The sequence below is a fragment of the Scyliorhinus torazame genome, chromosome 1, assembly GCF_047496885.1.
Source record: "Scyliorhinus torazame isolate Kashiwa2021f chromosome 1, sScyTor2.1, whole genome shotgun sequence".
NCBI lineage: Eukaryota > Metazoa > Chordata > Chondrichthyes > Carcharhiniformes > Scyliorhinidae > Scyliorhinus > Scyliorhinus torazame.
Window position 1 is genome coordinate 378,666,776 of NC_092707.1, and position 24,282 is coordinate 378,691,057.

The 24,282-nt window shown below is 48.5% G+C and overlaps 1 non-coding gene across 1 annotated transcript; it reads left to right on the top strand.

Moving 5' to 3' along the window:
* Positions 1-13,686: 13,686 nt before the first annotated feature.
* LOC140430928 (U2 spliceosomal RNA) lies at positions 13,687-13,880 on the top strand. Its single transcript, XR_011949581.1, has one exon. It is a non-coding gene; the product is annotated as a U2 spliceosomal RNA (small nuclear RNA).
* Positions 13,881-24,282: the final 10,402 nt, after the last annotated feature.

The window sequence follows — 24,282 nt, forward strand, 5'->3', positions numbered from 1 at the left end:
CAGTGATGGCCTGCAGAGACTGGGCTATGGCCTGCTGAGACTGGGCCATGGCCTGCAGAGACTGGGCCATGGCGTTGAGCGCCTCTGCCATCTGGCGCTGGCACTGGCTCATGGCCTCCTGTGAGAGGGCAGCCATTTCCTGGGCCACAGACGCCGCCTGCACGGAAAGCCCCAGGCCTCGCAAACCATTCCCCATGTCTGACACCGTCGCACCCATTGCCTCCACCGCGGACGCCACCCGTGCGGTGTCAGCCTGGGTGGCACGCATGACCGGGACCACTCCCAGCTCCTGGACGCGGGTGGACTCCTCCACCTGCGACTGCAGCCGCTGCAAGCCGGCCGTCACCCTCTTCGCGCGTCTCCGGGTCGGTGGTTGCATCGGATCTATGTGTGGGTGTGGTAACTCCAGGAACCCGGGATCCATCTGGGCGGCAGATGTTTGCTTGGGCTGGGCTGCCCTCCGACCGCCCGGCTCCTCTGCTGCTCCTACCTCCACTTGCTGTACCGGGACGGCTGTGTTGTGCGCACCAGTGAGTGTACCAGACGCCTCATCACTAAAGTGCCCAACCGAGGTGAGTGTTTCTGCGATGGTGGAGGGTGTTGGTGACAGCAGTGGCGTTGTGTCGTGCTCTTCGTCCCACTCTGAGTCCATGGCACTTTGGGGTGGGGGTTCGTCACCACCCATCCACTATGTGTCACTGTCCGGTATTTTGTCTTCCTGGGTAGTGCTGTCCCGGGTAGGGGTGTCCTGGGTAGGGGTGTACTGGGTAGTGGTGTCCTGGCTCGGCTGTGACGGGGGCCTGTGGCTGCCCCTCTCGTCGCTGGGTGGCACACGCCTGCGTCGTCGCACCCGCACGTGATGGGGGCGTCGTCTCCCTGTTGCTCCAGGTCTCTCCGTCTCCCGTGGTGTGCGAGGGGCATCCTGCGGGCGTCACATGTCAGAGGGTCCGGGTCTCTCCGTCTCCCATGGTGTGCGAGGGGCATCCTGCGGGCGTCGCATGCCGGAGGGTCCGGGTCTCTCCCGTGGTGTGCGAGGGGCATCCTGCGGGCGTCGCATGCCGGAGGGTCCGGGTCTCTCCATCTCCCGTGGCCTCCGAGGGGCATCCTGCGGGCGGTCTGCATCTGCGGGGATGGGTGCCTCGACGTTTGCTCCTGCGATACACAATGAAGCATGCATGGTTAGACATCAGGCAGTGATCAGGTGATATGGGGGAGGGAGATATAGGGGAGGGGGGATATGGGGGAGGGGGATATGGGGAGGGGGGATATGGGGGAGGGGGGATATGCGGGAGGGGGGATATGGGGGAGGGGGGAATATGGGGGATATGGGGGAGGGGGGATATGGGGGAGGGGGGATATGGGGGAGGGGGGATATGGGGAGGGGGATATGGGGGAGGGGGGATATGGGGGATATGGGGAGGGGGATATGGGGGAGGGGGGATATGGGAGGGGGGATATGGGGATATGGGGGAGGGGGGATATGGGGAGGGGGATATGGGGGGATATGGGGGAGGGGGGATATAGGGGAGGGGGGATATGGGGGTGATGGGGGAGGGGGGTTATGGGGGATGGGGGATATGGGGGAGGGGGATATGGGGGAGGGGGGATATGGGGGAGGGGGATATGGGGAGGGGGAATATGGGGAGGGGGGCTATGGGGGAGGGGGGTATGGGGAGGGGGATATGGGGGAAGGGGGATATGGGGGAGGGGGGATATGGGGGAGGGGGGATATGGGGGGGATATGGGAGGGGGGATATGGGGGAGTGGGGATATGGGGGATGGGGGGTATGGATATCGGGCAGGGGGAGGGGAGGCTCACCCTGCCTGCTCTGACGAGGTCGTTCACCTTCTTGTGGCACTGGGTTCCTGTCCGTGGTGTCAGGGCAGCAGCGGTGATGGCCTCTGCCACCTCCCTCCACAGACGCCGGCTGTGGCATGCATGGGGCAACTCTGCGGCCGTGCCCGGGATACAGGGCCTCCCTCCTCTGCTCCACTGCGTCCAGGAGCGCCTCCACATCCCGTGACTGGAACCTCGGGGCTGAGCGGCGGCCGGCCATCCGGTCGGGTGTTCTGGTCGGGTGTTGCGGTCGGGTGGGGGGAGCAGCGCGTCCTTATGAGCCGTCACGCCGTGCGGCGTGTATGACGCTGCACGGCATGAACCACGCGAGCAAGCGCGGATCCTGTCATGTCGCTGCTAGCCCATTTCGGGCCGGAGACTTCATGACGATTTTTGCGGCGTGACGCAGGTCGGATTTGCGCCGTTTTTTGCGCCGATCGGCGGACTTTGCGCCGATAACAGAATTTCGCCCATGATCAGAAAACAGAATCTCTGTGGGTAGAGTGGAGGAATCACAGAGGTAAAACGATCCTGATGGGAGTTATGTACAGGCCCACTAGCAGTAGTCACGATGTGGGCAGAAAATAAATCAGGAGATAGAGAAAGCATGTAAAAAAGGCATGGGGGCCTTCAATATGCACGTGGACTGAGAAAATCAGCTTGGTAGTGGATCCCAAGAAAAGGAATTTGTGGAATATTTAAGAGATGGTTTTCTGGAGCAACTTGTGGTAGAGCCTACTAGGGAACAGGCAATTCTGGATTTGGTGATGTGTAATTAGTGATCTTAAGGTGAAAGAACCCTTAGGGAGCAGTGACCACAATATGATAGAATTTACCCTGCAGTTTGAGAGGGAGAAGCTGGAGTCAGATGTAATGGTATTACAATTAAATAAGGGTAACTACAAAGACATAAGTTGATTGGAAAAGGAGACTAGCAGGGAACACAGTGGAACAGCAATGGCAGGAGTTTTGGGGGGTTATTTGGGAGGCACAGCAGAAATCCATCCCAAGAAGGAGGAAACATGCTAAAGGCAGGACAAGGCATCCATGTTTGTCGAGGGAAATCAAGGACAGCATAAAAGCAAAAGAAAAAGCATACAAAGTGGCGAGGATTAGTGGAAAGCCAGAGGATTGGGAGGTCTTTAAAAGTCAGCAGAGGACAACTAAAAAAGCAATAAAGGGAAAGAAGATGAAATATGAGTGCAAGCTAGCTAGTAATATGAAATAAGACAGGAAGAGTTACTTTCAATATATAAAAGGTAAGAGAGAGGCAAAAATAGACATTGGACCATTGGAAAATGTGGCTGGAGAAGTAATAATAGAAAACAAAGAAATGGCTGACGAATTGAATAATTACTTTGCATCAGTATTCACGGTGGAAGACACCAGTGGGATGCCAGAGCTCCAGGAGAACCAGGGGGCAGAGGTGAGTACAGTGGCTATCACTAAGGAAAAGATTCTGGGGAAACTGAAAGGTCTGAAGGTGGATAGGTCACCTGGGCCGGATGGACTACACCCCAGGGTCCTAAAAGAGACAGCTGAGGAAATTGTGGAGGGATTGGTGATGATCTTTCAGGAATCACTGGAGGCAGGAAGGGTCCCAGAGGAATGGAAAGTGGCTAATGTAACACCACTGTTTAAGAAGGGAGGGAGGCAGAAGATGGGAAATTATAGACTGGTTAGCCTGACTTCGGTCATTGGTAAGATTTTAGAGTCCATTATTAAAGATGAGATTGCGAACTTCCGGTGGCGGCCATGGAGTGAAAGGTCGCACATTTGGCAGCTCCGCTCATGGTGGTCGTTCTGTGGCTTTTATGCCAGATTGTTGCAGGAAGTTTGTAAAATAAAGGTGTAGAAGCAGGAACAGAAGGAGGGGGCCCCAGTTTATGGAGCTGCGACACAGAAAGAATCGTAAAGGAGGAATCAGAAAGTGGTGGCGAAAGAGGACCAGATATCGAGTGTGGAAATGGCAGACATGCAGGGTCCGGCTACATCAGCTCAGCGGTCGATGAACCAGTTGGTGAGCTTCCTAAATAAGAAGTTCACTCAACAACGTAAGGAGTGTGCGGCGGTGGGCTCGATCAGGGCGGTGGTTGACCACGTGGAGGCGAGACTGATGACCCAGGGACAGGCAATCCAGAGGCTGGAGGAGCTGGTGGGGGAGCATGAGGAGCAGTCCACCTCGATGGCAGCAGAGATAGGGATGCTGCAAGACCAGCAGAAGCTACTGCTGGAGAAAGTGGAGGACCTGGAAAACCGTTCTCGGAGCATGACATTTGGATCGTGGATCTGCTGGAGGGAAAAGAGGGATCGGATGCTGGTGCATATGTGGGGAAGATGTTGGAGAAGCTGCTGGGAGAAGGTGCGTTCGACAAGCCGCAGGAGGTGGACCGGGCCCACAGGGCGCTTATGCGTAAGCCCCAGGGGGGTGAGCCCCCAAGGGCGATGGTGGTATGATTACATCGGTTACTGGACAATGAACGCATTATGAGGTGGGCCAGGGAGACGAGGCGATGTATGTGGAATGATGCTGAGATCGGGTGTACCAGGATCTGGGAGTTGAACTCGCAAAGAAGAGGGCGAGTTTCAACAAGGTCAAGTCGGCCATGTATGAAAAGGGAATACATTTTGGACTGCTGTATCCGGCCCACCTGTGGGTGACCTATGAGGGTCAGGAACTGTACTTTGGCTCGGCGGAGGACTTCATGGAAGATAATAAACTGATGAGAGAAGGAAGACCTTGAACCTTGACTGTGGGGAACTAAAGTCATGTTTTGCAAACCTTTTGACTTGCGATGTTCAGACTGACTTTGGAGGTTCTGTGTATATTTTTTCCGTTTCTCTTTCGGTTCTGTTTGGAATTAGGTTAACAGATAGTACTTTGTTAAGGGAGGAGGGGTGGGCCTTTGTGTTCGGACCTTGAGAGAACATAGAACATAGAACATTACAGCGCAGTACAGGCCCTCCGGCCCGCGATGTTGCGCCGACTTGTGAAACCACTCTAAAGCCCATCTACACTATTCCCTTGTCGTCCATATGTATAGATCATAGAACCGGACTGTTTGTTTTTGCTTCCTGCCATTGTTTTGATTGTTTGCACTAAGAGCCCGGGGGGGCGGGGACCATTCTGGTTGACCGCGTGATAAGATTCTGGGCGCCGGGGCGGGGCTGCCAAGCCACTTCACGGAAGCAGAGTGGGGTGTGAGCTGAAGACCAATGTGGGGAGGGGGGTGATGGGAGGGGGAGGGGGAATTGGGGGGGGCGGTTAGACAGCTGACAGGGAAGGGAGTTTTAAGATGGTGGAGGAGGAGAGTTGATGGCGGTAGCTGCCTGGGGGCGGGCCAGGTGAGGTGCGAGACATGGACCAAGGACTGGCCGAGGTTATGGCTGACCGGCAGGGGAGGGGGGTGGGGTCAAAAGGACCCGTATGTTCGCACACTTGGGGCAACTGAAGGCGGATGTGGCCATGTTGCAGGAGACACACTTAAAAGTGGGAGATCAGGTTAGGTTGAGGAAGGGATGGGTCGGGCAGGTGTTCCATTCGGGATTGGACTCTAAAACAAGGGGGGTGGCAATCCTGGTCAATAAAAGGGTGGCACCTGAGGTAGGGAAGATAGAGGCAGACCCGGGGGCTAGATTCATCGTGGTTAGTGGGAAGCTGGAGGGAATGGCCGTGGTATCGGTGAATATATATGCCCCAAACTGGGATGCTGCTGAGTTCGTTAGGAGGGTGCTAGGGAAGATCCCGGACCTGGATTCACATCAACTGATTATGGGGGGAGACTTTAACACAGTCCTGGATCCGAGACTGGACTGGTCGAGTCCCAGGTCCGGAAAGATGTCAGCTATGGCAAAAGAGCTGCGGGGGTTTATGGAGCACATGGGAGGGGTGGACCCGTGGAGATTTGGGAGGCCAAGATGTAAGGAGTTTTCATTCTACTCCCATGTGCATAAGGTTTATGCCCGGATAGATTTCTTTGTGCTGGACAAAATGCTGCTGGTTGAGGTGGTGGATACTGAATATTCAGCAATTGTGGTGTCAGACCACATCCCACACTGGGTAGACCTGCAGGTGAGCAAAGGAAAGGACCAGCGGCCGCAATGGAGGTTAGATGTGTTTTGTTATGCTCTTGATGTAGCATAAGCTGCTTCCTTGATGTGCACTCTGACAAAGGAAGGGTCAGACTTGGAGATAGCTTTAACACGTTTATTAAACTATTAGCAATTCTCCTACTTAGATTCAACGCTACTGTTAATCCTGCTATAGCTACTCAGACTGACGAACCAGTCTGCTACAATCCACGTGGTGGGTGTGATGTTCAATCAACCCTGTGTCTGCACTCACTGAGTGTCTCCACCGGAAAGAGACTGAGCATGTGTGATGTGTCCTTTTATATGGGTTGGTGTAATGCCCTCCTGTGGTAGTGTCACCTCTGTGTGTATCGTGACTGCCCATTGGTCGTGTCCTATCTTACTGACCTATTGGTTGACTGTCTGTGTGTCATGTCTCTGGTGTTCCCTCTAGTGTCTAGCTAGGTGTAGTGTATGTACGTTAACCCTTTGTGTACTTACAGTGATGTATATCACCACAAGATGTAGGGCCGCTAGCGGAGGGCGTGGTGTGCGAGCAGTGAGGGGAGGCCATTCAGAGATACCTAAGGATCAATGTTACGGGTGAGATCTCGGCAGGGGTGGTGTGGGAGGCACTGAAGGCGGTTATCAGGGGGGAACTCATTTCGATTCGGGCCCATAAGGAGAAGGCTAAACGGGCGAAGTTGGACAGGTTGGTAGGCGAACGTTAGTAGGTGGACAGGAGGTATGAGGAGTCTCCGGATGAAGGGCTTCTGAAGGAGCGTCAGACTGCAAATGGAATTTGGGCTCCTGTCCACAGGTAAGGCGGAGGGGCAGCTGAGGAGGGAGAAGTGGGCGGTGTATGAATATGGGGAAAAGGCCAGCAGGATGTTGGCACATCAGCTGAGGAAGCAGCTGGCGGTTAGAGAAATTGGGAAGTAAAGGATACAAGAGGGAAAGGTGGCTGTGGATCTAGCAGGGGTGAATGATGTGTTTCGAAAATTTAATAGTAGGCTATACAAATCGTAACCCCCATCCGGGGAGGAGGGTATGAAGTGATTCTTGGGGGGGGGGCTGGAGTTCCCGAGGATAGATAAGGAGTTGGTGGAAGGCTTGGGAGGCCTTTGCGGAGATTATTGACGGATTGGGGGAGATGCAATCGGGTAAGGCTCCGGGACCTGATGGATACCTGGTCGAGTTCTACAAAACGTTTTCCTGGTAAAGGCTTTTAATGAGTCCAAGAAGCTGGGAGTGCTCCCCCCAACGATATCGCAGGCATCGATTTTGCTTATTCTGAAGCGGGATAAGGATCCAGAGAACTGTGGATCATATAGGCCGATCTCCCTTTTAACTGTGGAGGCGAAATTGCTGGCAAAGATCTTGGCCACGCGTATAGAGGATTGTGTCCTGGAGGTGATAGGCGAGGACCAGGCGGGGTTTGTGAAGGGACGTCAGCTGATGTCCAACATTAGACGGCTCTTAAATGTGATAATGATGCCAGCGGAGGGGCGTGAGGTCGAGGTGGTGGTAGTCATGGATGCAGAAAAGGCCTTTGATCGGGTAGAGTGGAAGTATCTGTGGGATGTCCTGGGAAGGTTTGGGTTCGGGCAGGGATTCGTTGACTGGGTCCGGCTGTTATATCAGGGACCGGTGGCGAATGTAAGGACCAACCAGGTCCGGTCAGAATATTTTAGTTTGTATAGGGGGACAAGACAGGGGTGTCCACTCTCCCCACTACTGTTTGCCCTGGCCATAGAGCCCATGGCAATGGCGCTCAGGTCATCGAACATCTGGCGGGGGATAGTGAGAGGGGGGTGGAGCACAGGTTTTCACTCTACGCGGATGACTTGCACCTTTACATAACAGACCCGTTAGGGGGGGAAGGCTGGGATTATGGAGATATTGGAGGAATTTGGGCGGTTCTCGGGCTACAAATTAAACATGGGTAAGAGTGAGGTGTTCGCGATCCAGGCACGGGGGCAGGAGAGGAGACTGAGGGAGTTACCATTGAAAGTGGTGGGTCGGAGTTTTAGGTACCTGGGGATTCAGGTGGCAAGGGACTGGGGTCAGCTCCATAAACTAAATTTGGGCAGAGCGGTTGAGCAAATGAAAGGGGAGTTCCGCAGGTGGGACATGCTCTCGCTGTCACTGGTGGGGAGAGTACAGACTGTGAAGGCGACAGTCGTCCCGAGATTGCTATTTGTGTTTCAGTGTCTTCCAATGTTTATCCCTGAGGCATTTTTCAGGAAGATGAACGCGGCGATCTCGGGTTTTGTATGGGCTGGTAAGACCCCGAGGGTGAGGAAGGTCCTTTTGGAATGGGGGCGCGGGGTGGGGGGCTTGGCCCTTCCGAATTTTATTAATCATCACTGGACGGCGAATATCGGTAACATTGTGGACAGCACAATTGCTTCACAGCTCCAGGGTCCCAGGTTTGATTCCGGCTTGGGTCACTGTCTGTGCGGAGTCTGCACATCCTCCCCGTGTGTGCGTGGGTTTCCTCCGGGTGCTCCGGTTTCCTCCCACAGTCCAAAGATGTGCAGGTTAGGTGGATTGGCCATGATAAATTGCCCTTATTGTCCAAAATTGCCCTTAGTGCTGGGTGGGGTTACTGGGTTATGGGGATAGGGTGGAGGTGTTGACATTGGGTAGGGTGCTCTTTCCAAGAGCCGGTGCAGACTCGATGGGCCCAATGGCCTCCTTCTGAAAAATGAAAATCGCTTATTGTCACAAGTAGGCTTCAAATGAAGTTACTGTGAAAAGCCCCTAGTTGCCACATTCCGGCGCCTGTTCGGGGAGGCTGTTATGGGAATTGAACCGTGCTGCTGGCCTGCCTTGGTCTGCTTTCAAAGCCAACGATTTAGCCCTGTGCTAAATAGCCCCGTCTGCACTGTAAATTCTATGATAATCTATGATATCGATGGTTAGGAAGTGGGTAGTGGGGGAGGGGTCGGTGTTGGAGCGAGTGGAGGCGGCGCCCTGTGAGGGTACATGTTTGGAGGCTTTGTTAACAGCACCTCTGTCGTTCTTGCCGGCTCGGTACTCCACAAACCCAGTGGTAGTGGCAGCCCTGAGGGTGTGAGAGCAATGGAGGCAGCACATGAGACTGGAGGGGGCATCGGTATGGTCACCGATCTATGACAACCACCGTTTTGTTCCGGGAGGGCTAGACAGAGGCTTTAGGAGGTGGCAGCGGGCAGGAATTGAGAGATTTGGTGATCTCTTCATAGAATAAGGTTTTCCGAGCCTCGAGAGATTAGAGGAGGAGTTTCAGTTGCCGGGTGGGAATGGATTTCGGTACCTACAGGTACGAGACATTGTCCGGAGGCAGGTTTCAAGCTTCCCTCACCTCCCTCTAAGGAGACTGCAGGATAAGGTGATGTCAAAAACAGGGGTTGGGGAGTGGAGGGTCTCGGAAATATATAAGAAATTGATGGAGTGGGAAGGGGCCCAATCGGGGAGGTGAAGAGGAAGTTTGAGGAAGAGTTGGGAGGGGAGTTGGAAATTGGACTATGGGAAAAGGCTTTGAGGAGAGTCAATTCATCCTCGTCGTATGCCAGGCTTAGCCTGATCCAGTTCAAAATGGTCCATAGGCCTCATATGACTATGGCCCTGTGAGTAGGTGTTTTGAGGAGGTGGAGGATAGGTGTGTGCGGTATGAGGGAAGCCCAGCGAATCACGTACACATGTTCTGGGCGTGTCCGAAGCTGAGGGGATTCTGGCAGGGATTTGCGGACGTCATGTCAGAGGTCCTGGAAGGGAGAGTTACTCCGAGTCCAGAGATGGCAATATTTGGGGTGTTGGAGGATTCGGGGGCCCAGGAGGGGAGAGAGGCTGACGTTTTGGCCTTTGCCTCCCTGGTAGCCCGGAGACAAATTTTGCTGGGATGGACGGACTCCAAAGTCAGGGGCGTGGGTCAGTGACATGGCAGGGTTTCCCAGGCTGGAGAAGATTAGGTTCGCCTTAAGATGTTCAATTCAAGGGTTCGCTTGGAGGTGGCAATCGTTCATCAACTTCTTTAAGGAAAACTGATCGTTAGCAGAAGGAGGCGGGGGGGGGGGGGGGGGGGTGGAGAGTGTGGGAGGGCAGGGGGGGAAGAGAGGCATGGCATTGTGGAATAAGGATAGGAATCTAATATATGTTCAAATGTTCAAATTATAAATGCTTCAATAAAATGTTTTCGAAACAAAAAAGATGAGATTGCGGAGTACTTGGTAGTGCATGGTAAAATAGGGGTCAGCACGGCTTCGTCAAAGGGAAGTCATGTCTGACAAATCTGTTAAAGTTCTTGTGATGAACGGTTACTGTAACACATGTTATCATGTAAGGTGAGGTCCCCTTTAAGACCGGACTTGGAACCTTGGGGAAGCCTCCGGCTCCGCCCATCTGGGAGCTGTATATAAGGGGCCGCCTTGTGGGCAGTGCAGCAGTTAGCACACGTCTCGGCACTAGTCCAGTTCTTAGTTTATTAAAGCCTTCTTTACTGTTTACACTCTAAGCGTCGTTATTGAGGGTACCACAGTTCATTGAGGAGGTAACAAGGAAGTTAGACAAAGGAGAACCAATGGACATGATTTATTTAGATTTCCAGAAGGCCTTTGACAAGATGCCGCCTAGGAGATTGTTAAATAAGTTAAGAGCCCACGGTGTTAAGGGTAAGATCCTGGTATGGTTAGAGGATTGGCTGACTGGCAGAAGGCAGAGAGTGGGGCTAAAGAGGTCTTTTTCAGGATGGCAGCCAGTGACTAGTGGTGTGCCTCAGAGGTCTGTGCTGGGACCACAACTTTTCACAATATACATTAATGATCTGGAAGAAGGAACTGAAGGCACTGTTGGTAACTTTGCAGATGATACAAAGGTCTGTAGAGGGACAGGTAGTATTCTGGAAGCAAGGAGGCTGCAGAAGGATTTGGACAAGCTAGGAGAGTGGGCAATGAAGGGGCACATGAAATACAATGTGGAAAAGTGTGAGGTTATGCACTTTGGAAGGAGGAATTTAGGCAAAGACTATTTTCTAAATGGGGAAATGGTTAGGAAACCAGAAGCACAAAGGAACTTGGGAGTCCTTGTTCACGATTCTCTTAAGGTTAACGTGCAGGTTCAGTCGGCAGTTAGGAAGGCAAATGCAATGTCAGCAATCATGTCAAGAGGGCGAGAACTCAAGACCAGAGATGTACTTCTGAGGCTGTGTAAGGCTCTGGTCAGACCCCATTTGGTGCATTGTGAGCAGTTTTGGGCCCCGTATCTAAGCACGGATGTGCTGGCCTTGGAAAGGATCCAGAGGAGGTTCACAAGAATGATCCATGGAATGAAGAACTTGTCGTATGAGGAACGGTTGAGGACTCTGGGTCTATACTCGTTGGAGTTTAGAAGGATGAGGAGGGATCTTATTGAAACTTACAGGATACTGCGTGGCCTGGATAGAGTGGACGTGGAGAGGATGTTTCCATGTGTTGGAAAAACTAGAACCAGAGGACACCATCTCAGACTAAAGGGACGATCCTTTAAAACAGCGATGAGGAGGAATTTCTTCAGCCAGAGGGTGGTGAATCTGTGGAACTCTTTGCCGCAGAAAGCTGTGGAAGCCAAAACACTGAGTGTCTTTAAGACAGAGATAGATTGGTTCTTGATTAATAAGGGGATCAGGGATTATGGGGAGAAGGTAGGAGAATGGGGCTGAGAAAAATGTCAGCCATGATTGAATGGCAGAGCAGACTTGATGGGCCGAATGGCCTAATTCTGCTCCTATGGCTTATGGTCTTATTTTTTTAATTCTTTTTCGAATTATATTTGTTTTATTGGACAGAATACACTATATCACTATATTACAGTTGTGCTGCTTGAGCTTCTTTCAAAGTCTGGGAGGTCCTGATATGCGCCAACCTTCCATCTTGCCCATCTTTGTGAGAGCTGCTATTACGCCAAGACCAAGGCAGGCTGAGGTACCAGTCATGTAGCTGTGAGCTCTCACTCCGAGGATGATTCCTGAAGCACAACCTGCAATGAAATAATTTAACGGATCATCTTCAGTTCCTCGGATTTGCGCAGTTAGGCAAGTGGTCACTCCAATAGTTCAGGTGCCATTGGCTGCTCTCTGCGCTGCATCCACAACATTTGCAGGTTGAAATGCAACAATATGATAGGGTGTGCCAGCGATGCCGATGCCGGCCCCGATCCGCGTGCTCGCCCAGGTTTTGCTGGGACATTCCTCGCCATCCGCCACGTTCCAGTAACCCATCGCCGCGCAGCTCAAGGACACGGTCACTGGGAGGGGGAGGTGTCTTATGGTTTTATGACAGTGAGAGGGAAGCAAGGCCAGGTTTGTCAGTGAGGAATACTGATTAAATGAGGCCAGTCAATACGGTTGACACATGTCACCAGTGGAAGAAACCTACAAAACATCACTTTGTATCACCATTCTCTGGAAACTAGGAATTAAGTGTTTTTGTGTGAAAGGAGAAGGAAATGATTTGAATGTTTACATGGGCCAATGCAGTGGGACCAGTAAGAAATATTGTGACATTGTGTGTGTTTGACAAGTTACTTCATCGCGTCCAAAGTCATAGTTTGTAAAGTAGAAACAAGATTGTACTTTTTTCTATACTTGTCTAAATTTCCAAAGAAATGGGAATAAATTTAAAACAAAGTAAGGATGCGCATGTTCAACTGAAATTGCTTTAATTTTCAGCAGTAAAAAGTCCAATACTTGGAAAATCGGGTATTAGAAATAAAGTTTCAAAGTAAAAAAAAGAATGTCGGCCGCGATCGGCCTTTAAATACGAACAATGGGGTCTTTCCATCAGAAGCGGCGGCAGAAAGAAGGTCACATGCCCGGCACGTAAACTGACAAACCTGGGTGCAAAATCACAGAGGAGAAATTACTCAATTTTGTAGCTGCCAGCAAGCAACCAGCAGGACTGTGTGAAGAACTTAAGATGGATTATTTTGTAATAAGGAAGAGAGGGCCAGAGATACAAACAGGCCAGGATCTCGCAACTCAATCTGCTGAGGAGAGCTGCTCAGGAGTATCCACGGCAGACCAAAGCAGTGCTAGTGTTAGCTCTGTACAGAGCTCCAGGGCCTTTGGTGATCAACCCGTTAAGAAGACACTGAAATCAGGAACAAAGTAGTATAAAGGTGCTATCTTGAGGTATGGCTTTGTTAATTGTGCGAATGCAAATCAGGATACAAAGTCCATGCATGTATGATAATGATAAGTACTAGCAAATTAAAGTTTAAAACCCTTAAAACTTAAAAGGCATTTGAAATCTAAGCATGGTGAGTTTGAGGACAAACTTGTTTTTTTTTCAAAGGATGCAGTGAGAACTTAAATCATCAGTTGAAGTCCTGCTCAGAAATGTAACATCGAATGACAAAACAAGTGAGAGCGTGAGAAACGAGCAGGCTCACCTGTTGCATTAAGGGTCGGCAATAATGGTGTGTCGACCGGCAGCACGGTGGCGCAGTGGATTAGCCCTGTTGCCTCACGGCGCCGAGGTCCCACGTTTGAATCCCAGCCCTGGTTCACTGTTCGTGTGGAGTTTGCACATTCTCCCCGTGTTTGGGTGGGTTTTGCCCCCACAATCCAAAGATGTGCAGGCTAGGTGGATTGGCCACGCTAAATTGCCCCTTAATTGGAAAAATGAATTGGGTACTCTAAATTTATTTTTTAAAATAAAAAAAATAATGGTGTGTCGTGAAGGTCAGCCGGCATCGGTCGTGAAGGTCAACCGGCATGGGTCCCGAAGGTTGGCCTGTTGGTTAAAGTGGATCCCGGGATCGCTTCTCGGCCTTTTGGCTAAGATCAAGTGTCTGTAGATTGAGCCTTTGGTTCAGATCTGGTATGTCTCTCTTGTGGGGACCATGAATTTGATTCAATTTGAATTATTTTTTTGGAGCAGGCGAGGAGCTGGATTAGGGGTTTGCCCCTGACCCACACTCTGAGCCCTGGCTTGGTAACTCAGAAAAGGAAAAAAAAATTTTTTTTAAAAAAGAAAAAAAAAGTGGATCCCGGGAAAAGAAGTTTGGAAAACAGGAAGTTTGTTTCTTTTTAGGCTATCGATTGCTACAGGGATTGTACCAATAACAGAGTCGTAGAGGTTTACGGCACAGGAACAGGCCCTTCGGCCCAACTTGTCCATGCGCCCAGTTTTTACCACTAAGCTAATCCCAATTGCCCGCATTTGGCCCATATATCTCTATACCCATCTTACCCATATAACTGTCTAAATACATTTTAAAAGACAAAATTGTACCTGCTTCTACTACTGCCTCTTGCAGCTAGTTCCAGGCACTTACCACTCTCTGTGTGAAAAAATTGCCCCTCTGGACCCTTTTGTAACCCTCATCTTAAACCTATGCCCTCTAGTTTTAGGCTCCCCTACCTTTGGGAAAAGATGTTGACTATCTACCTTATCTATGTCCCTCAAGAAAAGATTTATGTGTGGTTTCTGGGATGAGGGACCTCCAATAAATGGATAGACTGAAGAAGCTAGCGTTGCTCATTTAAGAGAAGGTATGAGGAAAAAATAGTTCACACAGCAAATGATTAGGATCTGGACGGCGTTACCTGGGAATGAGGTGGAGGCAGGTACAACTACGGCTTTCTAAATGGAACAGGATAATTGCCTGAAGAGAAAAAAACTGCCTGCAATATGGAAAATGTAGGGGAGTAGGACTAGCTGAGTTCTTTAGGAGAGAGCCAGAATGGACACAACCACGTTGTATGGCATCCTTTCATGCTGCGCTGTTGCTTCACAACTCCAAGGCCCCAGGTTCGATTCCTGGCTTGGGTCACTGTCTGTGTGGAGTCTGCACGTTCTCCCTGTGTCCTCCGGGTGTTCTGGTTTCCTCCCACAAGTCCCAAAAGACGTGCGGTTAGGTAATTTGGATATTCTGAATTCTCCCTCTGTGTACCCGAACAGGCACCGGAATGTGGCGACTAGGGATTTTTCACAGTAACCTTATTGCAGAGTTAATGTAAGCCTACTTGTGACAATAAAGATTATTATCATTACTGTAAAATTTAGTATCCAGCGTACATTTTTTACTCTACACATTTTTTCTTAATTTCTTCCCCCAACAGTTTCACTATATTAACTGCACTGTACTCAGTATCTCATTTTCTAATTGTAAATAGTATCAGATGACATCAGGTTTCTGATACCCAATGGTAATGAGCACAATTCACAGGAACAAAGAACAAAGAAATTTACAGCACAGGAACAGGCCCTTCGGCCCTCCAAGCCGAAGAGAAGAGAAGGAAGAGAAACGGAGTAGGAGAGAGTCAGCAATCTGCACAGGGTTGTCACTGCCGATATTTGATCCTGTCTTCATTCAATATCCATGTTTGTTTCTTTTCTAACATCACTACCTGGATACTAAAATCACCCACACCATGACTGATTTCCCCCACCTTGTCCAATTGCTGCCCAGGTGAGATGAACACAGACCAACCTTGCATCTTTTTGTCTGTTTGACCTAGTATGTGCCATTAGGGGGAGCAATCCCACAATACATCTAACCAGTATAATCCTTCCCACAATTTTGGACATTAACATTCCATTCTGATACTAGTATATTGGAGGTATTTATGTCGGTCATTTTTGTTCGTATCTACAATCCACCTTTCTGCTGCCTCTTACGTCATGTAATTTTAGTAGTTTTACTATTCAATGGCCTAAATATTCCAGATGGCAGGGTCTTAATTCCCACCATCAAGATTCGGTGGGGAACACATGCCCGCCCACTCAGAGTTCCCTGCAGCCAATTTACACCTTGAATGAGCATTAAGTGACTGCAGACAGGATGTCTACCGTCACTCTGGTGGATGTTCTGTCATGTGAGAGTACCTTTAAGAAATGGGTGTTTAAGAAATGTATCTTTAAGAAATGGATGTTTATCAGTGATGTCAGAGTGTGGGAGGAGCTGGGCTGTCTGTCAGCTTTTTACTTTCGTTTTAGGCTGTTTGCTGCAGGGTGTGTTTTAGTTTTGTTTTCAGTGTTGGAGCTGAAGCCAGGCAGAGCAGGTGTACTGTTGATTTCTCTGCCACAAAAAGACTATCTCTTGATCATTTGGTGAATTCAGAATTATAAATGTTCTCAGTAGTGAATGTAAACCTAATGTGCTTCTGTTAAAAGGTGTTTCGTCTTCTGGATGTTGTTTGGGAAGTTATTAAGGATTACTTAGTGTTGTATTCTTTGGGGGTTGTATTTGAATTGATGGTTGCTAAGATGTTCACTGTATGTTTTAAAAAGGTTAACTTGAGTTCATAGAATAAGCATTGTTTTGCTTTAAAAAATACTTTTCCATTTCTTCTGTACCACGCCTGTAGAGTGAGCCGTGTGTTCCCCATACCACAATCTATTAAAAGATGTGGGTCAGGTGAACTCCATGATACACTTTGGGGTTCTCTAAACCCTGGCCCATAACAGTTCCGCCTTAGAGAGCTGTCGGCAGCTCTCCCATCCCTGTAGCGACAGAATGATAAATGCAGAAGGAGGCCCTAGAGCCTAAGTCCAGAAACTGGGTGCCAGTGGTGTTGTGGGAAATTCTGAGCTCCAGGCGGTCGAAGGAAATTTTTAGGCTCTAACTTTTATTTTTATTATTTAAAATAAATTTAGAGTACCCAATTCACTTTTTCCAATTAAGGGGCAATTTAGCGTGGCCAATCCACTATCCTGCACATCTTTAGGTTGTGGAGGCGAAACCCACGCAAACACAGGGAGAATGTGCAAACTCCACACAAACAGAGACCCAGAGCCGGGATTGATCCTGGGACCTCGGTGCCATGAGGCAGCAGTGCTAACCACTGTGCCACTGTGCTGCCCTGGCTCTATCATTACTAAATCTACTACTATGTTGTTTACCTATGTATTAATTATTTTAGTCCCAAAAGTCAGTAAAACTATGGCTGGAATTCTCCAGCTGTTCCGATTTTCTTTTCTCACCGGCAGGGCACACCCGCCCACGGGTTCCCTGGTGAAGTGGGGTTGCTTCAATGGGAAATTCCATTGACAAGTGGCAAGAATAGAGGATCCCACTGCCAGCGAATGGCCACTGCCAAGAAACACGTGGCTGGGGACCGGAGAATCCAAAATATTAGTGTCGGTATTTTACCGAGGCCATTCATCCCATCGGGTCTGCACCGGCCCTTGGAAAGAGCACCCCACTTAAGCCCACACCTCCACCCTATTCCTGTAACCCAACCTAACCTTTTTAGACTCTAAGGCAATTTATCATGGCCAATCCACCTAACCTGTACATCTTTGGACTGTGGGAGGAAACCGGAGCATCCGGAGGAAACCCACGCAGACACGGGGAGAACGTGCAAACTCTGCACAGTGACCCAAGCCGGGAATTGAACATGGGACCCTGGAGCTGTGAAGCAACTGTTCTATCCACTATGCTACCATGCTGCCCATTACACCTGGGTGTAAAGAGGATAATTTCAAAATCATGGAAGATTTGTGAACTGTGAGGAGGGTTGTGAATAGGCTTCAAGAGGATAAAGACAAACTGTGGAATAGGCAGCCAGGAATTGTTACGAGGATGAGAGACTTCAGTTATGGATTTAGTTATAGATTGGCAAAGCTGGGGCTGTTCACCTTGGAACAGAGACGGTTGAGAGGAGATTTGTTAGATGTGCAAAATCATGAGGGGCCTGGAGAGTGGAATTGGTCAGAAACTGATTCCAACGACAGAAGGTGGAGAATGTTACATTGACAAACAAAAGAATCAGAGGCGGCATGAATCTCTTTATGCAAAAAGTGGTTTTGATCTTGAATGCATTCCCTGAGCATATAGTGAGACAGATTGATGTTTTCAAAAGAGAACTGAATAATTATCTGAAGAAAATATTGGGCTACAGGGAAAAGGTTGGAGTGGGTCAGCTGAGTTGCTGTTGCAAAAAACTGACACAAAGTTAATGGGCGGAATTTTCTGACCTTTAAGGCCCTGCTGACGGCTAACTCCCGCTGTGGATTTCCCGGCGGCGGGGAGTGCATAGTACAGGAAAACCCGTTGACAGCGGCAGGACCAGAAGAGCCTACCGCTAGCCAATGGTGGGCTGCCCAACCTAAACATGCCATGGAGGATGTAGAAAACCCGCCCAATCTGTCCTCCTTCTTGGGGGTTTGCATATCTGTTTTTAAGGGAATATTGTTACACTTCTAAACTACAACGCGCATGTTAACCAGATTTATAACTCATTTTTAAAGAAGTTTTATAATAAATCTTTTTTTGTGTTTACTACAAGTTAGTCTTTTTATCCTGGGAGTCACAATATCAAAGTTAATCAAGTGGTCAGTTTTGTGGGTGAGGTGGACTTTTAAACTTTTGTTACAATCTATGGAGAATTGGGGCTAGAAATCAATGCGCATTTTCACATCATGGTCCGTTACATCCGGACATCACTGCAAAACTTCCTCAGGATATGTTCTAGGCCAAACCATTTGCAGCTGCTTCATCATTGAGCTTCCATCCATCATATGGTCAAAAGTGGGGATGGTCGCTGATGATTGCACAATGTTCAGCACCATTCGTGATTCCTCAGATACTGAAGCAGTCCATGTCCAAATGCAGCAAGATATGGACAATGTCCAGCCTTGGGCTGACAAGTGACAAGCACAAATGCCAGGCAATGACCATCTACAATAATGGAGAATCTAACCACTGCCCCAATTTAATTTAATGGCATTACCATTGTTGAATCTTCAACATCCTGCGGGCTACCATTGACTACAAACTGAACTGGAGCAGCCACATAATTGCTGTGACTATAAAAGCAGATCAGAAACTAGGAATCCTGGTGTGAGTAACTCACCTCCTGACTCCCCAAAGTCTGCCACCCATCTACAAGGCACAAGTCAGGAGTATGATGGAATACTCTCCACTTGCCTGGATAAGTGCAGCTCCAACAACACTCACGAAGCTTGTCGCCGGGCTGGAGGAGTTGGGGGAGAAATGTGGGCTGGGGCAGGGGGAGATGTTGAGATATATGCAAGTCCGAGATTTCACCAGGAAGGAGGTTCAGAGCTTCCCGATGCCGTCGGCCCCCACATTGTTGGAGGAGGTATTGACGGCAGGGGGAATGGAGAGACGGGTGGTGTCGGTGATCTATGAGTTGATTCTGGGGGAGGACAATGAAATGAAAAATCGCTTATTGTCACAAGTAGCCTTCAATGAAGTTACTGTGAAAAGCCCCTAGTTGCCACATTCCAGCACCTGTTCGGGGAGGCTGATATGGGAATTGAACCGTGCTGCTGGCCTGTCTTGGTCTGCTTTAAAAGCCAGCTATTTAGCCCAGTGTGCTAAACCAGCCCCTACAGAACAGCTAGTTAAGCAAACTAGAGAAATGAAAAGAAGTTTCCAAGGCATCAGAGGGTAAAAGGAACACAGGAAACAGGTGCTAGAACAGTAGCACAGTGGGTTAAACAGCTGGCATGTAAGACAGAACAAGGCCAGCAGCGCAAGTTCAATTCCCGAATGAGGCGACTAGGGGCTTTTCACAGTAACTTCATTGAAGTCTATTTGTGACAATAAGTGGTTATTATTATTATAAAGACAGATAAAGCTGAGAGAAGTTGGTTCAGGAGAAGCCAGAAAGACATCTGACGTGATTTTAAGATTTGTGAGACCTTACGACAGCCTGAGGAACATTAGCTGAAATAATTGTAGGAATCAGTGGCTGGATCTCTGATCAAGCTTTGACAAAGAGTCATCCAGACTCGAAACATTAGATTGCCTTTCCCTCCACAAATGTTGTCAGACCTGCTGCGATTGTCCTGTATTTTCTGTTTTCTTTAAGATTCCAGCATCCGCAGTAATTTGCTTTTATACTGAGTTGGATGGTCAGCCATGATCATAATGAATGGCTGAGCAGGCTCAAAGTGCCAAATAGCCTACTCCTGTTCCTATTTTCTGTGTTTCTAATGGGAATGTGAAAGGAGAGGTGGAGAACCTGGATTGAGATTCCTTGTTGAGAAGTGGAAGGCACGTTTTGTTGGAAGGATACCCTCGGTGTTCAAGTAAAGGCAAGCATCCAGCAGAGGGCAGTAGAGCGGAGCTGCTGATTGGCTGTTGTGGGGAAAATTTGCATCAGTGCATTGCGGTCACCGTATCTTCAAGGGGGTTTGTGGAGGAGCTGTTGTCAAGTGACAGTTAAACCCGAAACACTTCTTCAGTGTTTCCCTCCCTACCTCCTCCTCTAACCAAAAAAAAGAGAAAAGACAATCACTGTAAGGATCCCAGCCGAATAAAGATCAAGAGGGAGATTCGAGGGCAGGTAGAAGTAGAAAGACGTTGAACCGTGATGTCACAGCCTGCAGGTCAGTGATTGACTGATGACTGGTAAGTAGTTTTTCTTTTCCCTGAGGTGTTATCGTGTGGGGCGCAGTGGTTGCTGAGTGAGTGCTTGCTGAGAAGGGGAATACATTTTTTTAAAAACTTACTGTTGGGAGTTTCCAGCTGAATCCAGTCAGAGTGAGAGCAGAGTGACTGCTGGGTAAGTAATAAAAATTTAATTTGTTTGCGCAGGCCCATAACAGCTGATTGCTATTCGCGTGTGGGGCGCAGTGGTTGCTGGTTAAGTGTTTTCTTTTTAGCTGTATTTAAGTTGGGCAGTTTCTAAACCCTAAACACTACACTTGTAGTGTCCCCCAACCTTCCACCTCCTTTAACCGAAGGGGTAGAGTGAATAACAGGTAAGCTCTTTCTTTCTTTTTCTTTTTTTATCCCGAGGGGATGATAGGGAAGTGCAATGTTCCTCCTGCAGAATGTTTGAGGTGAGGGACACCGTCAGTGTCCCTGCTGATTTCACCTGTGGGAAGTGCACCCAGAAACCGCGTTAGGGAACTGGAGCTGGAGCAACTTCGGATCATTCGGGAGGCAGAGGTGGTCATAGATAGTAGCTTCAGGGATGTAGTTGCTGTTGCTAACTTTTGCCTTAGTTTAGTTGCTCTGTTTGTGTGTCCTTGGTAGGCATGTCCCTGCCTTTGATCATTGGGTCCTCGCTGTCCACGGGGATAGTGATAGAGGACTGGAGAGTGGCAAATGTTGTTCCTCTGTTCAAGAAAGGGAATAGGAATGACCCTGGTAATTATTGGCCAGTTAGTCTGACTTCGGTGGTCGGGAAGATAATGGAAAAGGTCCTGAAGAATAGGATTTATGACCATTTGGAGAGATGCAGCTTAATCACGGATAGTCAACACGGATTCGTGGAGGGTAGGTCTTGCCTCACAAATTTGATTGAATTCTTTGAGGAGGTAACTAAGTGTGTAGATGAAGGTAGAGCAGTTGATGTCGTATACATGGATTTTAGTAAGGCGTTTGATAAGGTTCCCCATGGTCGGCTCATGAAGAAAGTAAGGAGCTGTGGAATAGAGGGAAATTTGGCAAATTGGGTAACTAACTGGCTATCACATAGAAAACAGAGAGGGTGGTGGTGGTTGGAAAATTTTCAGACTGTAGACCAGTTACCAGCGGTGTACCACAGGGATCAGTGCTGGGTCCTCTGCTATTTGTGATTTTTAACAATGACTTGGAGGAGGGGGCTGAATGGTGGGTCAGTACATTCGCTGATGACACCAAGATTGGCGGAGTAGTGGATGAGGTGGAGGGCTGTTGTAGGCTGCAAAGAGACATTGATAGGATGCAGAGCTGGGCTGAACAATGGCAGATGGAGTTTAACCCTGATAAGTGCGAGGTGATTCATTTTGGTAGAAAAAATTTGAATGCAGATTACAGGGTCAATGGCAGGGTTCTGAGGAATGTGGAGGAACAGAGAGATCTTGGGGTTCATGTCCACAGATCTCGAAGGTTGCCACTCAAGTGGATAGAGCCGTGAAGAAGGCTTATAGTGTGTTAGCGTTTATTAACAGGGGGCTTAAGTTTAAGAGGCGTGGGGTTATGCTGCAACTATACATGACCCTGGTGAGACCACATTTGGAGTATTGTGTGCAGTTCTGGTCACCTCATTATAGGAAGGATGTGGAAGCATTGGAAAGGGTGCAAAGGAGATTTACCAGGATGCTGCCTGGTTTGCAGGATAGGTCTTATGAGGAAATGTTGAGGGAGCTAGGGCTTTTCTCTTTGGAGCAGAGGAGGATGAGAGGCAACTTAATAGAGGTTTATAAGATAATGAGGGGGATAGACAGAGACTATTTCCTTGGGTGGATGTAGCTGTTACAATGGGGCATAACTATAAGATTCAGGGTGGGAGATAAAGGAGGGATGTCCGAGGTAGGTTCTTTACTCAGAGTGGTTAGGGTGTGGAATGGACTGCCTGCTGTGATAGTGTCGGACACTTTAGGAACTTTCAAGCGGTTATTGGATAGGCATGGAGCACACCAGAATGACAGGGAATGGGATAACTTGATCTTGGTTTCGGACAATGCTCAGCACAACATCGAGGGCCAAAGGGCCTGTTCTGTGCTGTACTGTTCTATGTTCCATGTTCTATAATAGTTGGAAAATCTGGAGCAGGTTCTTGATTTTGCTGATGGAAAGCACTGTTTGGAAGAAGATTTTTAAATGTATGTTTTTGGGAGTGGAGTTTGGAAACCCTCGTCAACAGTTAGCACACTATGGCGATGTTGAACACTTTCTGTACACCCTCTCTCTCCCTCAGCAGCCACGGCGCCTGTTTCACGATGTGTAAAAGCACAAGTGAACCGTTGGGAATTCGGGCCATTGGAGGTGGAGAATCACGAAGGCCCTGGAGAATACCGGGTCAGGTCCGTTAACGATATGTCAACAGCGTTTACTATACATGCGTTCTGGAACACACTGACGCTTCTGTTGAGGCAATGGAGAATTGCTATTTGGCGTGAAATTGACGGGTGACTGACGGAGAATCCTGCCCATGATCCTTTGAGCCAGGGCTACATTCTGGGGTCTCCCCGCTCTGTAGTATTACAAACTTGAGTCATAACAATATGAACTGAACAAAAGTGAAATACCTTAGAATTAACAGGTGTGTCATGGCTTCATGCTGTTGGGTAACTTTATGTTCAAATTTGAAATTTACTTCTGTGCAATGTTAAGGATTTCTATATATGATATACAGAGTAACACATGAGTGCATTTTCAGGTAAGTAAACCTTCAGGTTTCAGCCAAAAACAGTTCTCGATTCATTCTTGCATTTTATGTTGCCTTAATGTGTTACTGTCTGTTAACACATTAGTTGATACTTGTCCCACATATTTGCAGTTGAGTGGAGATGCAATGCATTCCACGGAGTAAACATGACATTTCTATGACAACATGAATTACAGCACAATGTGGCTTGTTAAGCATTTGTAAACTAACTACCCAAGAGTAATCTTCCATCATTAAAAGACTCCCTCCTCACATTCGGTCTCATTTCTGTAACCTGCCTAAATCTGTCAGCACTAAATTATATAAATAATGTTTCCTATTATTGTCACAAGGAAGCTTACAGTAACACTGAATGAAGTTACTGTGAAAATCCCCTAGTCGCCACACTCCGGCGCCTGTTCGGGTACACTGAGGGAGAATTCAGAATGTTCAATTCACCTAACAAGCACGTCTTTCGGGACCTGTGGGAGGAAACCGGAGCACCCGGAGGAAATCCACACAGACACGGGGAGAACGTACAGACTCCGTGCAGACAGTGACCCAAGCCAGGAATCGAACCTGGGACCATGGTGCTGTGAAGCAACAGTATTGGTGTAAAACTATTTTTGCACCTGTCCTTGTTCTTTAAAAAGATCACAAGCTCACTAAAGAGGATGGCATTCTATGGGGGAGGTATGTATAATCCAATTTAGTTTTACTTTTTTACACCTTAATAAAAGGTGTTTAACCAAAACTCTCCTAAAAAAACTAGATTTCACTTGTCATCTTCGAACTATGATGCCGACCTAAGTAACTGTTTGATTATTATCAAGAAACAAAAAAGTGTCAATCTCTAAAGGATTTTCTTTATTTATTCATTCACAGGAAGCTGGTGTCACTGGGAAGGCCAGCATTTAATGTCCATTGTCCATTAGAAGGTGGTGGTGCACTACCTGGGCTATTTCATAGGAGAGTTCAATCACATTGCTGTGGATCTGGAGTCACTTAAAGACTCTCCTTTGGGTCTGAGCTACATTTTCCAGCATAGACGGAAGGATTGCCGCATTGTTATAAATTTTGTTCTTTGAATGGGTTGTTTTTGCCTCTCTCCCTTTTTGAATAGCAGCGTCGCATTAGCATGTTTCCAATCCACTGAGACTCTTCCAGAATCCAGGGAATTCTGAAATACCGTAACCAATGCATCCACTATCCCTGCTGCCAACTCCCTTAATACCCGAAGGGACAGGCCATCAGGTCCTGGAGACTTATCTGCCTTTATTCCTATCAGTTTATTCAA